At 26.4% G+C, this 16,168-nt stretch overlaps 1 protein-coding gene and 1 long non-coding RNA gene across 9 annotated transcripts in view; one reads left to right on the top strand and one right to left on the bottom strand.

The window, feature by feature from the left end:
* Positions 1-16,168, top strand: part of LOC147816079 (uncharacterized) — a 297,913-nt gene that overhangs the window by 266,602 nt on the left and 15,143 nt on the right. For 2 of the 8 annotated variants that reach the window (XM_087158113.1, XM_087158109.1), the window contains exons 1-5: positions 10,039-10,239; positions 12,045-12,262; positions 13,302-13,370; positions 13,444-13,548; positions 15,457-15,545. The gene's annotated coding sequence lies outside the window, so the exon portion shown is untranslated. Of the gene's footprint in view, positions 1-10,038; positions 10,240-12,044; positions 12,263-12,318; positions 12,378-13,301; positions 13,371-13,443; positions 13,549-15,456; positions 15,546-16,168 lie in introns of those variants that run through there. The other 6 variants (XM_087158114.1, XM_087158108.1, XM_087158110.1 and 3 more) reach the window with 6 other exon arrangements.
* Positions 43-9,958, bottom strand: LOC147816083 (uncharacterized). The gene is made up of 6 exons (XR_015431667.1): positions 9,897-9,958; positions 8,159-8,308; positions 6,764-6,846; positions 4,953-5,019; positions 3,293-3,437; positions 43-749 (listed from the first exon to the last, which is right to left on the bottom strand). It is a non-coding gene; the product is annotated as an uncharacterized LOC147816083 (long non-coding RNA).

The raw sequence follows: 16,168 nt of genomic DNA on the forward strand, positions 1-16,168 counted from the left end.
TTATCATTCAAAACTTTTTTATTGTAAAAAAATGCCTTTACAATTTAGGAAATTTTCTGCAAAGTTCATGACGTATGAGCATTTTCAGGGAAATGACACAAATATTATTAAAATATCTAAAGCAGAATAGTTATATAAATGCAAAAAGCAAACTGGTATTGTAAATAGAAAATTATAATTAGAGAGGATGAAAAATAAGGTTAAATAAACAATAATAATAACAATAAGACCCAGTTTAAAATCAGGAAAATACCATAAAAAGGATTAAATTAAAATCAAACAAACCTCTACATGACAAAAATTTACATTAAATACAATTATATTTACATCAACCAACACTGAGCAGGGTGGTCACTTAAATCCAGTTTCAAATTTCCCTAATTTTTTTCAGGTTTTTCCATGTAAACATATTAAAATTTCCAGGTCGTCAAGTTTTTTTCTCATAAAGTGTAGGATAGGTACAAGAAAAGTCTCCATATTATTAAATATTTTTCTTTTTATTCATTTTTTTTTAATATTTCCAATGGCAAGACAAAAATAAAAATAAATGAACAGGAACAAAAGTAAAGATGACACAACAATAAATTGACCGAAGTTAATGCCTCATAAGTTCTCTGGCCTTCCAATAAAGCCCAGTCTCGGAGTCGCCCCTAACGACTGCACAGTGGCGGATGTGGTGTGGATAGGGATATTAGAGTTACAGAGGGGGCAGTAAGGGCTTGAGAAGATCCGAATATGCTGAAGGTGATCTGCAAGACAATCATGTCCGGTTACTATTTTATTTAAGTAAGATATTGTTTCTTATAATTTGTAACTTAGTAAGATATTGTTTTTTATTTTTTTATGTTTGGATAAATTTCTAAAAAATTAAGACAGATGTGGAGGAAATATCTTTAACTAGTAGAATACATTGTTTTTAGTGAATAAAAAATGTTTTAATATGATACATTAAGTAGTTTTTTCACAAAGTGTACCAAATGTGAAATAAAGAGTGACAAAAAAATTTAATAAGTATTGTTTAATATACTTTCATTAAGCAAAAGAAAAGGATTCCAAGTGATTATACCTCAATTTTTTTTATTTTTACAGTGGCTTTCAAAAGTGTTCGCACACTTATGACTTTTATTGAAATAGGGCTATTTCAATTAATTAAAATTAATATTTCAGAATGGGTATTTAATAATAAGATGTATAATCTATTCTTAGCAAAACTTCATGGAATATTTTAAAAACAAAGCAAAAGTTTATTTTTAAGAAATCAATAAAAAAATAACAAAAATTTTACTTTACAATCAGCGTACACTTAAATGCTTTTGGATTTCAGAATTAAAATTATTGTGTATTACTTTAATTTCTTTTATTTAATTATTTTCATTTAATTTTTATTTATTTATTTATTTGCAATTTAGTATCAAACTTATGTTAGCAAAATTATATCTTAATTTTTGCTGGGTAACTCCATAATATTTTCTTCTATCATTTATAAGTGGCTCATAGTCATAATTATACAACAGACAACCTTTGAAAGATGATTATTTGTCATCATAAGAGGTAAATCAGTAATGAATATTGCTAAATTACTCTATTTTGTCCCATTCCATTGTGCAACATGAGGTAAAATGCCTAAAAGATGTACTTCATATCAGCGTGATCTGAGATTAAAATTATAAAATTTGTGCAAAAACATTTCTGCAAAATTTAATTAAAATTTTTTTGCTTATATTTAATTTTCGATGGCTTTGCAAAATCAATGATAAATAAGTAATAATATTTAATGGAAACAAACTTAATACATTGGGTTTTCATGTGCATTATGAATCAGAAAAAATTAGGAACTTTATCCAAAACAGTTAAGCATGGTGTCTTTGTATGTTGGTGCATATCATAAGGATAAGGTAATTAATCATTTATTGATGGCATAATGAATAAACCTGTTTATTTAAATATTTTAAGATACAATTTATAATTATCAGCCAAAAATTTGCTTATTGGAAACTTTGTTTTATATTAAAATTGCCACAGGTAAATATTCCAGTTATATTAAAAATGAGAATATTTACCAATAGGCAGAGTTTTTTTTAAAGTGTACGACGACTTTCTTAAAAATAAACTTTTGCTTTGTTTTTAAAATATTCTATGCAGTTTTGCCAAGAATAGAGTATATTTTTTATTGATATATCCATTCTGAAAGATTCATTTTAATTAATATACAAAGTCCTATTTCATTGAAAGTCATTAGTGTATGAACTTTTTTAAGAGACACTATATTTATATTTCAATATAAAGCTATTTTGTACTTTATATTATCTAAACAGAGCTCTTTATAAAATTCATTGATCCTATTTTATTTAAACCAATATCTAAAGTCAAATCAATGTATAAATAATGTAGTTTGTTAGGAATTAGCATTATTCTAAGAAATAGTCAGAATACAAAAATGAATGTAGTAAATGCAGAATTGTCAAATTTCTTCTTGCGCACTCTATAAGAAAACTCGATAAAATTCTTTAAATCTTATTCATTTTGTCTTCTTAGTTGAAATAAAAATATTTAAAGAATTCCAATCTAACCACATAGTTTTTTAGTTTATATTAGTCAATTGTTTTTACAACTAGAAACGTGTCCCTGTACAGTGCAGAACAAAAAAACAAAGTTTTGTTTTCCTTCTTTCCAAGAAAGACACACGTAGAGCCCATGCAGAATATTCGCCGAATGCGATAAAATTGTAAATTCAGGGAAAGAAATAGCGTTTTGGTGAAAAAAATTTCTATAGTTAAGAAAAATATATATTCCCATTGATCATGAAAATTACATCAATATGATTTTTTTTGAATAAATCTTGTTTATTTCATTCGATTACAGTAATTTCTTATGGATATGACACATAACAATTAGAATTATATTAAGTCCAGATAATTTAAGCAACAAAAAAGCAAAGGAAAAAAAATTCAGATCACATGTTTGTCGCTGGATCACGCGCTATCATGCAACAGAACTCTTTCCTTTGATTAACACTTTTTATATTTGAACCTTTAATAAATGTTTGGATAATTTATTGGCTAGTAATTTGAAGTGTTTAGTGTGGTGCCTGCACATGAATAAAAACTTTTGAGATTTTATTTTAATACCTTATTTAACATATTTCTTATACATTTTTCAGTCTTTGTCAGCTTTTTATGGTAAAAGGAGAAACAGTTTCAAAAATATCTCAAGATTGCAAACAGCACTTACAAACTTTCAACATTTTAATTACTACACATTTCGTATTTTGAATCAAAAATAGAATATTTACCATATTACTTCAAAATAGCGGGAAAACCAAGAATAATTCTTCCCAATTTTTTCATTCCCCGGTTTTCTGGATACCGGATAAATGGTTCTCTACTGTAGTTGGTACTTAAAAGAACCTTTCCATAATTAAAATATGAAATAGGAGGCTAAGATGAAATTGAGAAAATTAGAAGAAATGCAACAATTGAAATGATTTATTGTCAAACATTGCTGTTAGTGATTGCAAGAAAATGTGTGATTGATCGGCTTTGAAGAAAAATAATCCACTGATTTCATTGGCTGAGTGCACAAAAGCTAGTGCTATATAAAATCTTTTGTTATTATAATCAACCTTTGTTGTATAACCAAGTAATTTTTGGAGAATTTTATTACGTTAAAAATAAAACATTTTGTCAAAAAAAAAAAAAAAAAACTATTGCAAAACCATCGAAATAAACTAGAACAATAAATGGATTCAGCCCACAGACTAAAAGGGAAAAAATCCACTTTTATTATCAGAAGCAAATATCCTAACCTCTTCCCCCACAATCTTTGCCCATTCTGAACTATACAGTCCCATATTCTCCAAAGAGGTCAAAGGTTTATTCACTCATTTAGCTACCATGGGAGTTTAATGTGGTATTCTAGTTTAACAGGGTTATAATGAAGCAAATTTTGATGCAAGTAAGGTATTGCTAAGTTGATGATATTTCAACTGTTTGGCAATAAAAGTTCATCTAAAAAAAGGGGGTTAAACGGATGGTAAAATAATTTAAATTAAGAAAAAATACTTGAGAGCATTTTTATTCAAATTTCCCTGATTTTCTCCAGTACAAAAAAATTCCCTGATAATTCCAGGTTTTCCTGGTGGGTAGCCACCCTGATATAGCAATATAAAAGTATGAAAGAGTTCAAACATTTTATGCAACATGAAATAAGAATTTTTTTTTTGTTGCATGAAATACATAACAGGGTGCATAGTCAAATCTTTCAACAAAAAATAAGCACCTTTCAAGTACTTTTTAAGCACTAAAAGAATATTTTTAAACACTATATACATTAACAAAATGCAAAATAGCTTTCAGAGACTTTACATGATCATTATAAAATAACTAAGTTTCAGATTTAAGAAAAAACTCTTTTTCTTTCTTGATTATATAAACCACCATAAAAAGATGGAGAGTATTCGCATTGCTTGAAATACAGCAAAACAAAAGTATCGAAGAATCATTCAAAGATTTCATGCAATGGAAAATTAGAAAATTGCTCTCAAGTATTATTAATGAAATTAAATATAAACAATTATGTTTTGTGGTATTTGTACATTAGACAAAAATGTTACAAAACAGAATATAGCCACTATGAAGCATTTGTTTATGATAGACTATAATTCAACTCTCATAGCACAATAATTGAAAAGCCTCTATAAAAAAAATCATTAGAGATTTAATTCTAACATAAAACTTAATTTGAAAAGTTTGTTTCTGAGATTGAGTTTTGTTATCACTCATTGCAAATTCAAAAGTTAGCTGCTCAATAAATTTTTAATATAACTTTCACATGTTTATAGTATGAGGCATTAAGAAATAAATACATTCATAAACAACTACTATGATAAAACAACCAATAAATAAAAACATATACACATAAAATGTGCAATTAGAAAACAATTTAAATGTTACCTGCAATAAGATTTTGTTGTTTTTCATGGCAAGACATCTTGTATTGTTCATAAATTGACTACGATCCCTAAAATAAACAAATAATGTCTTAATACCTTAATAACCTCTTAATATCTAAATGAACAAATAATATCATAATATTTTAAAAAAAAAACAATTAAGCTTAGTTATAAAAAACATTTAAATTTATAATTCAACAGAAAAAGTCTCAAAATAAGGACAAAAGAAGTTTAAATACTAGCATGTATAATTTAGACTTAGTTATAAAGATATTTACACTTTTATTAAAAAAATATATACATATTAAGCTTATATTGAATTATTCAAGTGCTTTTAAAAATGCTATATATTTTTAAGGCATGCTAATTTTGAATGCAATTAAATAAATTCTACAAATTTTCTACTTCCAAATTTTAATAAAAGAGAAAAATCAGATCTTTTTTCCTTTATAGACACTTTACGGTTATGCTGCAACAGTTATTGCACAATATAGAAGTTTGTGTCACAAACCCTTTAACAACTACAGAATTTTCATAATTACAGAAAATATTTTTAATGGTAGCAAATGCAAAGTATTAATATTTTAATTAACTAAATTTAAAATAAAATTGTTCACCACTACATGCAAATGATTTAAATTAATGTATGAAAAGTCTGATACACAAAAGCTCATAAGTTTGAATTAACATTTAACAAAAATTTTATGTGTTTTAAAATTTCTGCTTTAGTTTACTACCACTAGGATAAATATAGCATTCATGATCACAAAGCACACTACAGGATAAAATAGGCCTTCTAAAATGACTATCCTTCCTTCATATTTTTAAATTTTAATATTACAATAAAGCATTTTTTTTCAAGGGACCGAAGTAAATTGATATATTTACTTCGGAAAATCAAATAACTTAAATTTAATATTTCATAAGAACACTAATTTTGACAATGCAATTGCCATTGTTAAGTTAACATTTAATGTTATCGATGTAGAAAAAATACAGAAATAAGTTTAAAATAATCATACCATTACTTAATAATTTGAGTACACAAATATATACAATTCTTTCCACACACATAGACAAGTAAGAAGAAAAAAAATTGAAGGGGGAAAAATTGTATTTTGGAGTTTAGGAAGCCTTAAGAGTTTCTGAAATCCAAGGCAAATATTTAGAGATTACATAGAAAAAAAAGAAGAAAAAGTCAAAGTACAGAGAAAAAAAAACATATAACCAATATTTTATGCTTTTCAGTCATATAAACAAATTATTCTAACATAGCATATATTAAGAATAAACTGGGACTGTAATTAAATTACGGATAAATGTGATACAGTTAAAATACGCTTTAATGAAAAAAAAAATTATCGCCATCTGTTGGTACTTTCATCAGTGCTATCTACCAATTAAAAAGTGCTAACATCATATATAAGAAACCAGAAATTCAAACGGGAGTTTTGAATTGATAGAGATATTTATCCATTAGCTGGGTACCTTCATCAAAATGGTTACAAGTTTTTCAGCATTAAGAAGGACAGTTACAACTAATCTGATTTATCTTAAACTTATTAAAAATAAACTTTAAGCAGTTAAGTCTTTTGAAAGTTTAAGGAAGCTGTCTAAATTAAGATGGACTAACCAAATAAAAGGTGGAGACAAGAATTCAATTTTTTCAAAAGAATAATCTATTGCTGAAGTCTTAATGAAGTTTGGCTATTTTGTTTCTCACCCAGTTAACAGATTAATACAGAAAATATATTAAAATAATGTTCTATAAACATTCAAATAAATACAGGCTCGTGGGCAGTTACTGTTTAACTTGAATCTGGTATTTTCTCTGCTAAGCCAAAATCCCCAACAACTGCGGTCATCTCATCTTCATTCATTTTGATGAGGACATTCTGTAGAACAAAGCATCACTACTTACAAATCATATACAATAATAATAAAAGTTAAAACTTTCAAATTTTCTTTATAAATGAAATGTATATTAAAATTAAAATAATAACACATTTTTATGTCTCATATATTGCAAATGCGCAGCAAATTAGAACATTATAGTAACTTATGAAGATAAAAGATTTCAAATGTTTAAAGTAAAAAAATTTGAGTTAAAGTTGCATGCATAACGATATGTCAAATTAAAGCCATAATTTGCAACGAAAGAAATAATGTATAATTCTTTATAATATATATATATATAATGTATAATTCTTTATAATATATGTATAATTTGGTTTAATTCTTTAACTTTCAGAAAAAGAGAACTTTAGTGAAAGAAAAATTTTGCCTTAGCCTAAAACCTTTTAACTAAACTGAACTTGTGCTGGGAACAGTTTAAGCTCAATTCATCTTAGACACTTTAATGCAAGTGGGACGCCAGTGTCCCTTTCATATATATATTCTAATTACAAACCCTCTAATTACAAACACATATATTTTGGTATTTTTCAATTATTAAAATCAGTAATAGTTACGAAAACAAATTCTTAGAAGATTATCACAATTATATTTACACTAAAATATAAAATCCAAAGAAAGTAGTTATTTCTTTTTAATCATATTAAAATTGATCAATTATTGATTTTGTAGATTAAAGAAATTTCAATGATAAATAACTTCCTTTTAAATAGATATAACTGCAATTAAGTGCAAATTTGAAAAATTATTGTTTGGAAGTGAGCAGTGTTTGGAAGATTTAATCTTTAGCACATGAAAAGACATAGCTGTATATCATAACCATAAATTATTAAAGTGCTAAATATAATATTTTTCACTCATTTTGACCTAAATTAATATTAAATAATAAAAAATATGTTTAATAAAAATTGTTTGTCAAAGAGTTAAATGTCATACTAGTTCAATTAAGATTTACAAGTATTAAAAATTCAAATCTACTAAAAAAATATTGTTTAAGCACTTTTGGTCTAATTAATTTTTTAAAAAAACCTTAAGAAAAAAAAAAGGGGGGGGGAAGAAAAACATCGTGCTGGGGCACGATGTTAAGCATGGCACAAATTTAAACTAAAAAACTATTTTAGGTAAATTGATGTAAAAATAGTTTTAATAGCTGGTAATTTCTTACCAGTGCACACTCTAAAATACAAGTAAATAAAATAAAAATACTAATCAAACAAATCTGATGCCAGCAACACAACAATAAACACAGAATGAAAAGAAAGATGAGGTCAAATCATAACAGATGTTTCATACCTTTGAAGTAAGATCTCTGTGAAAAACACCACGTGAATGCAAGTAACATATGCCATGAGCTATATCTAATGGCAGTTTAATTCTTGTCTCCCATGAGAATTCAATATGCTTGTTCTGAAAAAGCTGTTCCAAGCTTCCACCATTAATGTACTAGAAAAAATTTACAATATGAATCACCAAATAATTTAAAATAAAATTAAATACAAGCTTTGCAAAATCTTTTGATAATAAGATAAATATATCAATATTTACAAAAAATCAAATCGTAAAAATATTTAATACTATCATAAACTAAACTATTTTTTCCTAGAAGATAGCTTGCTATTTTCTTAAATATAGAAAAAAGTTTTAAAAAAATAATAAATATATCTAAAGAAATGTTTTTGGCACTAATATATGTAAAACCATAGAAGCATTTACTAGAAAAGATCCTTGGTGATGCCCTTGAAACAAAAAAAATTTTCACCAAGCTACAAAGGGATAAAACCAATGAAAAGTAAAAATATAATAGTAATTTATTTCTTTTCAGTTAATCTCAAAAATTTAAAACCATGAGATAAAAATTTTATCATTATGAAGATATCACTCTTGGTAATGAATGATGTGAATAGTTAAGAAAAAATATACTTTTCAATTAAGATAATTCATTGTTACTAAAATATTAAAAAAAACAACATATGATGAAATTAGGTGAACTTTCTTCTTGGTATTTCATTCATAAATTACATAAAGTGTTATAAAAAAACAGAATAAGTCTTACAATTTTCTTTTTAAGTTACAGTTCAGATTGAGATTATTTTGTATTTCTCCTATACTTAAATTGAATATAAAAGTTACAACTAGAAAAGTAACATTACTGATTTTCCGAAGAACATAATAAAAACCTTTTTCAACTTATTGAAGATATTGGCATAGGTTCCACACTTTATATTTGCGACTGTTAAAATTAACTCTAATAGTAAAGTGGAGTATTTGTATTTATAGACTAAAAGTGTCAAATATTACTTAAACTTACAGTAAAGTAATGCTTGACACTTAAAATAATTTTATAACAAATTATGAAGATAATACATAGCCATGTCTTTTTCGAAAAAACTAAGCACCTCAAACAAACTAACATCTTCCCATCTTTTAAAGCTAACTAATTTGTATCTGATAAAAATAAAGCCAAACTTAAACAAAAACATAATTTTTCCTTCATTTAAACAGTTTCATGATCATAATTGGTAAATTTATTTTTACTCATAATTATATCAGTAGGGATTATTCTTATAAACACTAATTCATTGATTCTGATTTCACGATACCAAAACCAGTGGCTTTTCCGCACCAAGAAAATGAAAATAGCTAAAATTAAAAACGCTGGGCGAAAATCATGTATATTTTAACATTTTGAAGTCAATAGAGGTAACCCCTAAAAACGACCAATAAACATTTTCCCAGTGGCAAAATTGCAGCGATGTGTCGAACAGGTAGAAGAACGTTACAGAATTCTTGCAGAAAAACCTTCCTTTTGAAAAGTAAAAAGTTTTCCTTTCTACAAGCATTTATACTTAAAATTTTGAATCATGCATTTAATCATTTCAAATCAATTTACGACAATTGTAACGTAAATCCATGTAATATTTTAATTGTATTTTCGTAAATAGTTGTAAGGCATACAATAAAATAAATAATTAAGCATATATATATATAATTACATATATATATATAAATACATATAATTAAGCTCCCGTACATTGAGCTGAAGTTTGCTTTCATTTAGAACACTTGTGGGGAAGAAATTTTTTAAGCTTGTAGCTTACTTGTATGCGAAGGCTATTTCATTCTTTTGAAATTCAAATATTATAGAGAGTTAGATAAAGACATGAGAAAAAGTGCTTTGTATGGGAGTAAACAAATACTTGTGTACGAAAAGCTAATTTTACATTTCCTTCTTTTTTATAAGCTACTACAAAGTTTTTTTAATGGTTTTAGTCCCCTAGAAAGCAGTATTTAGACCAGCTTCTCGAGGCAGATTCCGCAGGAAAACTGCTCCTATCGTTATGAGCTCACGCTTGATTTGAAAAGATTTCTAATAAGCAAGTGCAAATTTTTTTAAATAATATAATACATTCGAGTTGAACTGTAAGAAATTGTATTGGCAGTTACAGTAGTAACTCTATTTAATGTATAAAAATATAGTTTTTATTTAGTTGTTGTTGTTAATTTACGTCGCACTAGAGCTGCACAATGGGCTATTGGCCCATTGTGCAGAACGAAACATCCCGGAGGATGATCCGAAGACATGCCATCACAATTTTGATCCTCTGCGGCGGGGATGGCACCCCCGCTTCGGTAGCCCGACGACCTGCGCGCGAAGTCGAGCACTTTACGGTAGCACAGTTTAGCGAGGACCAATACTGCACACCCTCGGTCCCTATGCAGACTGATCCAAGTGGCCACCCACCCGCACACTGACCGTAGCCAGTGATGCTTGACTTCGGTTCTTTTTTTTTATTTTTTTATTTAGTATATAATGTTGTTATTATAGCATTCCTCTTCCTAAACTGAAAAATGTTCTTTTAAGTTCTTATCATAATTATAAAAATATGCATAATTGCAATTTTGATTTTTAGGAAATTCTAATTAATAATTATCTTGACAATGTAAAACATTTAATTTGTTCGAATTGATACAATACATCTAATTTTTTTGTCACTTCTAGCTAACTTATTTTTGCACTTTTAATATTAAATATGTTTATAGAATTATTTTTGATTTAATATATTTAATTTTCGAAATTATACAATTTCGTTAAGGAATATTTACTCTGAGGAATTAATCTTACTTTATGATATATTACAAGGCTTCATTTTCCACCCTCTGTTATAGAACCAATAAATCTCTTGATTATTTTATAATGACTAATATAATCAAAAAAAGAGTTCTTTGTCAGAAACTAATTATTTTGTCACGATCATGTGAAGTCTTTGAAAATTATTTTGCATTTTGTCAATGTATATCATGCTTAAAAATATTTTTTGAGCTCTTTAAAAGTACTTAAAAGGTGATATTGTTTTGTTGAAAAATTTGGCTATGCGTCTTGTAGTAGTGAAATATAAAAACTTGTTGAATTAATTTTTTCAATGTTTTAGACTAATTTCTTTATTTACTCATTTTTTTTTAATATAAATAAAAAAAATTGTTAATTTCTGCACTTAATTTTACAATTCAATTTCAATGAAATCATTAAAAATGGAATGCAGATTAGTTTCATATGTTATCTTTTACAATCTGAATAACATTTTTTAACAATCTAGAAATTTAAAAAAAAAAAAAACCCACCCAGTTTTGCAAAAATTTCCCGGTAATTCTTTGGCAAGCCCTGTTAATTAATACAATTATATCCGTGCTTACATTATACATAAGAATGTTTTTGACATAAAATTGTTTTTTAGTATTTTTTGATTTTTTTTGGGAAGGTATATTCGATGAAAAACAATCATACTATTTACGATAAAGGGAATGATTTTAAATTTAATATAAATAAACTAATTCCATGGAATTCTAATGTGTCTAAAAACATTAATTAAATATCATTTTCAATCAAATAAATGGAATTAAAGGGATTTTTAGCATTGTTTATTTATCCAAAAAGCAAATGGACAAACTCCTTCAAAAATTTGGTTAAAAACAATTGATATTCTAGTAATGAAATTAAGTTCTATATAAAATCATTGAGTAATTGTGTGTTATAATTATTAATAAGTTTATTTACACAATTTTTTTTTTGTTATTTAAAATTTACATTTTTACCATTTGCAAATCTGTTGCTATAAATCTCTTAATATTCAATTAAGGATTTTTTAAACTAATGTTATTTTTTCTCTTCATTGTTGCCTAGGTACATGATGTCCACGAATGGCTGCAATTGATTACCTTCTCTAGTCATTTATGGGTGGTGCAATCGAATTACAGTTCAGTGCAGTCCACATCAGCCACCATTAAGAGTGCCTGCCAGAAAGAACAGAAACTCAGAATGAAGTATTTAAAGTTATGGATGAGATAAAAAATATTTTTGATAAAAGTTATTATGAACTAATTGATGGGAAATATAGACAGGCACCTAATTATGTGACTCAGTGATCCAATATTTATATAGTATATATATAACCTTAAAATTGGAATAAGATAATGATGGCTTATATTTACTGGCATATATGCACTGGTTCTTAAAGTAAAAATATTTTTTTGAAGAAAATTTTTAATTTTTAAGATATTTAATCTCAAATTTATGTCAGTATAAGTTGTATTAAATTAGAAGTCTGTTATAATTTAATATTGCCTAATATATAGATTATTAGAGTTCTGTTACATTTTCTTGTTACTTCTGTATTCCAATGGTTGTTGGTTTTGCACAATCTGACCTACAGTTTTCTTTTCCTTTTTTTTAGATAAAATATTTTCTAAATTTTGCAGAATTTATTTGCTAGGATTTTCTTTTTCTTAATACTTATTATTACCAGATCACACACATAAGATTTGCCATGAGCAATAAATCAGGAAAAGATATAAAGAATCTTGAATTAGATCCTGAAAATTAAAAAAGACACATATGTCTGTCTGCTAGTTAGTTATCCAGAGTTGTTAACTTTGTGTTTCTAAAAAAATTCTTTTTTATTACAACCCTGTAACTGAGCTTTTTTTACAACTTATATCTTTATTAAATATTTCAGGGAAATTTACTTAATTTTTGATAGATTTCTGTCAAAGATTTCATTTTAAAATAAACTTAATTTGCATTGACTCTTCAATTTTCAAATTTATCTCATTTAATCTCTTGAAATCTTTATTTAATTTGTGTGAAATTTTTCTTCCAAGCATGATGACCTTCTAAATAATGTTTATAAAACACGCAATTTAGGTATACACAGAGCTGTTGATATAGAATAAAATTCTCATTTTGCAATGTTTATAAATTTTTCTTTTAAAAGATATTTGGAAAGGAAAAATTTCTTTATTAAAATAAATAACATTGTTATTTAAACAAAAACAAAAAAATAGAAGGGAACCTTTAATTTTTAAAAAAAATTTTTAATGTTGTTAAAAAAAATGTTTTTTTTTTTTTAAATGAATACTTTATTATATATATCTTTTTAAGGCTCGAGTATGGCAGAGAGACTACAGAGATCGAAGAGTAATGCAACCTGATGCGGCATATTATACAGAGGTATTTATTCCTTCAAACTATCGTTTATAACTTTTTTTCTATTTTTTGTTGCTGAATTATTTCTACTTCTCAGATGACACCACCACTGAGTATGCCTGACAACCCCATAAATGCAGTCACCACAAAATTTATGCGTACATCAACTAACAAAATGAGATGTCCTATATTTTGTGTGGCAGTAGGTTATTTGCAATAAACTTTTGATATTGTAAGCATAGTTTTAAGGAGGAAATATGTAATTTTATCAGGAATGCTACTCTACATTTCTGTTCTCACAATTTAGAGTATGAAATTTCAGAAATCAAAATATCTGGTTACAGAGAAGTCTGTGTGTTTTCTACTTTTTAAATTACATATTGTCTAAAAACATTTTCTCACTATGTGAAATTAAAGTTTATATTTCTGATTTATTTGATTTTTTTTAGCTTTATTTGATTTTTGTGACAAGTTTCTTGAGTTAATTTTTTTTAAAAGTTTCTTTATTTAAATCTTTTAAAACATTTCTTTATTTGATTCTTTTAAAAAGTTTCTTTTTGTGATTTTCGTATAACTTTCTTCTGCATTTATTACAGAGATCACTCAGTGTACGTAGTTTTAATGTATGTTCGAGGAGGGTTATCTCCTTCTAACATATATTCTAAACGTTTAAATTATAAAAAATGAATAATGAAAACTTTTTCATATTTACCCCCTACTTACCGTTCAATTTTTCATTAATCAAGTAATGTATATATAACTTTGGTGGGGTTTTTGTCCCCCAAAACTACGCCACTGATATCACTCAAAGAAAATTTAGTCAGACTAAATTTATTTTGAATGATAATTTATATGTAAATTTAGTTGTTATTCATCTTTTATTGCGCATATTTTGAACTAATGATTTCATGCATTCATCAGTCTTAATACACTCATCATGATAATACATTTATCTGTCTTAACTAATTTTTCTGACTAAATGTTTGAATGAGAGAAGCAAATTGCAAATATTTTGTCATTTTCATGGAAACTTGCATGATGATTATAGTAATTGATTAGAAATGAATGTAACTAATAACAGATTATAATTAAATGTTTATCAACTATTTGTAATCAAGTAATAAAATATTATCACAATTTCTCATTACAGGCAGTAATCATTGCTTATAATCATAAAAAAAAGTGGTTACAGATAATCACAATTACAAGTAATCAAAATCTATAATTGCAAGTAATCAGCACTTCATGTTATCATAATTTGAGTTTAGGAGAAATCATAACTCTCAGTAATTATAAACTTATTATAACCAATTATCTTTAATACAAGTAATTATAAAATACAATAATTTCAGTAATGCAATCCTAATTTCATGTAGGTTTAATTACATTTTAATTAGGATTGTTGGTAATTGATTACTTTTCTACACAATGCATATATTGCATATTAAAATGAATGCTATTGTTAGGCATATTAAATGGATACTTTTAAGGATATATGTGCAAACATAGTTATGTAAATACATTATACACACTAATACCTATGCATATTATTGTATGTACATAAATGGGCAATTCTATGGTGACTGGTGTTACATTTTGATATGTTTTCTTAATTTTTAAATTTTTTCATTGATAAATTACATAGGAAGGACATTGAGGATTATGTCTTATTTTTTATTTTGAAATGCTCCTCCTTCCATATGCATTAATGGGATGGTTTTTTGATATTTAATCTAGAGAAAGCTTTAAACTAACAGGAAGCATGTTAAAAAAAAATAATGAAATGACCTTTAGAAAATGGCAAATAAAAAGAAAAGCCCTTGTGACTGATGTTACAAATACAAAATATATTAAAATTTATCTAAAGTTTTTTTTAATCAATATTATAAAATATTTAAAAACTGCAATTTTTGATTTTATATCTCAAACAGTTGATAAAGAAAAAAAATTTTGTTAATGGAGGGAGGCTATTCTAAGTATACAATATGTAAATACATAGAGATACCTTGCACGGCATAGGTAAATGTACATTGTGTGTGTAGGTATATTGTGACATCACTTACTTTATAATTAATTACGCGCTTGTAATAAAGAATATCCTAAATTTTAGTGGACGCCTGAAGGTAGAAGACTGGTGCATCTACCGGTGAATTTACTTTATGAAATGGATTAACTTTTAATTTTGAAGCTATTTTACAGGTAAAATAATAGTTGTTCTCTAATTTTTTCTGATATATCTCTCTTATCCATTTCTTATGAATTAAAATTTAGTTTATCATAAAATTTATATTCACGTATGTTGCTTTTTATTCCTACATGCAATCAATGTTCATTATTGATATTTCACTTTTTTATTAATATTTTCAACTCCCTCTTTCTCTTTGTCAGAAATTGTCACAGTTCACTACCATTCTTTGTCATACTGCTACACAATCACCTCGTATATTACTTAAAGATAAACTGTTAAGTCAAGGGAACCCAAGTTAAAGCTCTCTGTTGAGAATATTTTACATCCGCACTGTGGGCTGTGCGAGCCTGGTGTGTAATTCGTAATCATCAGCTACCCCTGGGATTCGAACCCGCACCACCTCATAAAGAGGCGAGCGTTCTATCTCCTGAGCCACCGTGGCTGTTTAAAATAATTTTATTTTTTAAAAATTATACCTTTTATTTATTTTTCTTCATAACTTTTAATGGTCTTATATCAGGTGGGCGTGATTCAGATAATCTAATATCCATATTAATTGATGAATGATTTTGTGAGAGAAAATAATAAATGTTTCTAATGTGTCAACTACACTGAAGATTTGTTTTCATTTTTG

Source organism: Parasteatoda tepidariorum, chromosome 2 (genome assembly GCF_982258835.1).
Source record: "Parasteatoda tepidariorum strain Cologne lab strain chromosome 2, Ptep-v5.0, whole genome shotgun sequence".
Lineage (NCBI taxonomy): Eukaryota > Metazoa > Arthropoda > Arachnida > Araneae > Theridiidae > Parasteatoda > Parasteatoda tepidariorum.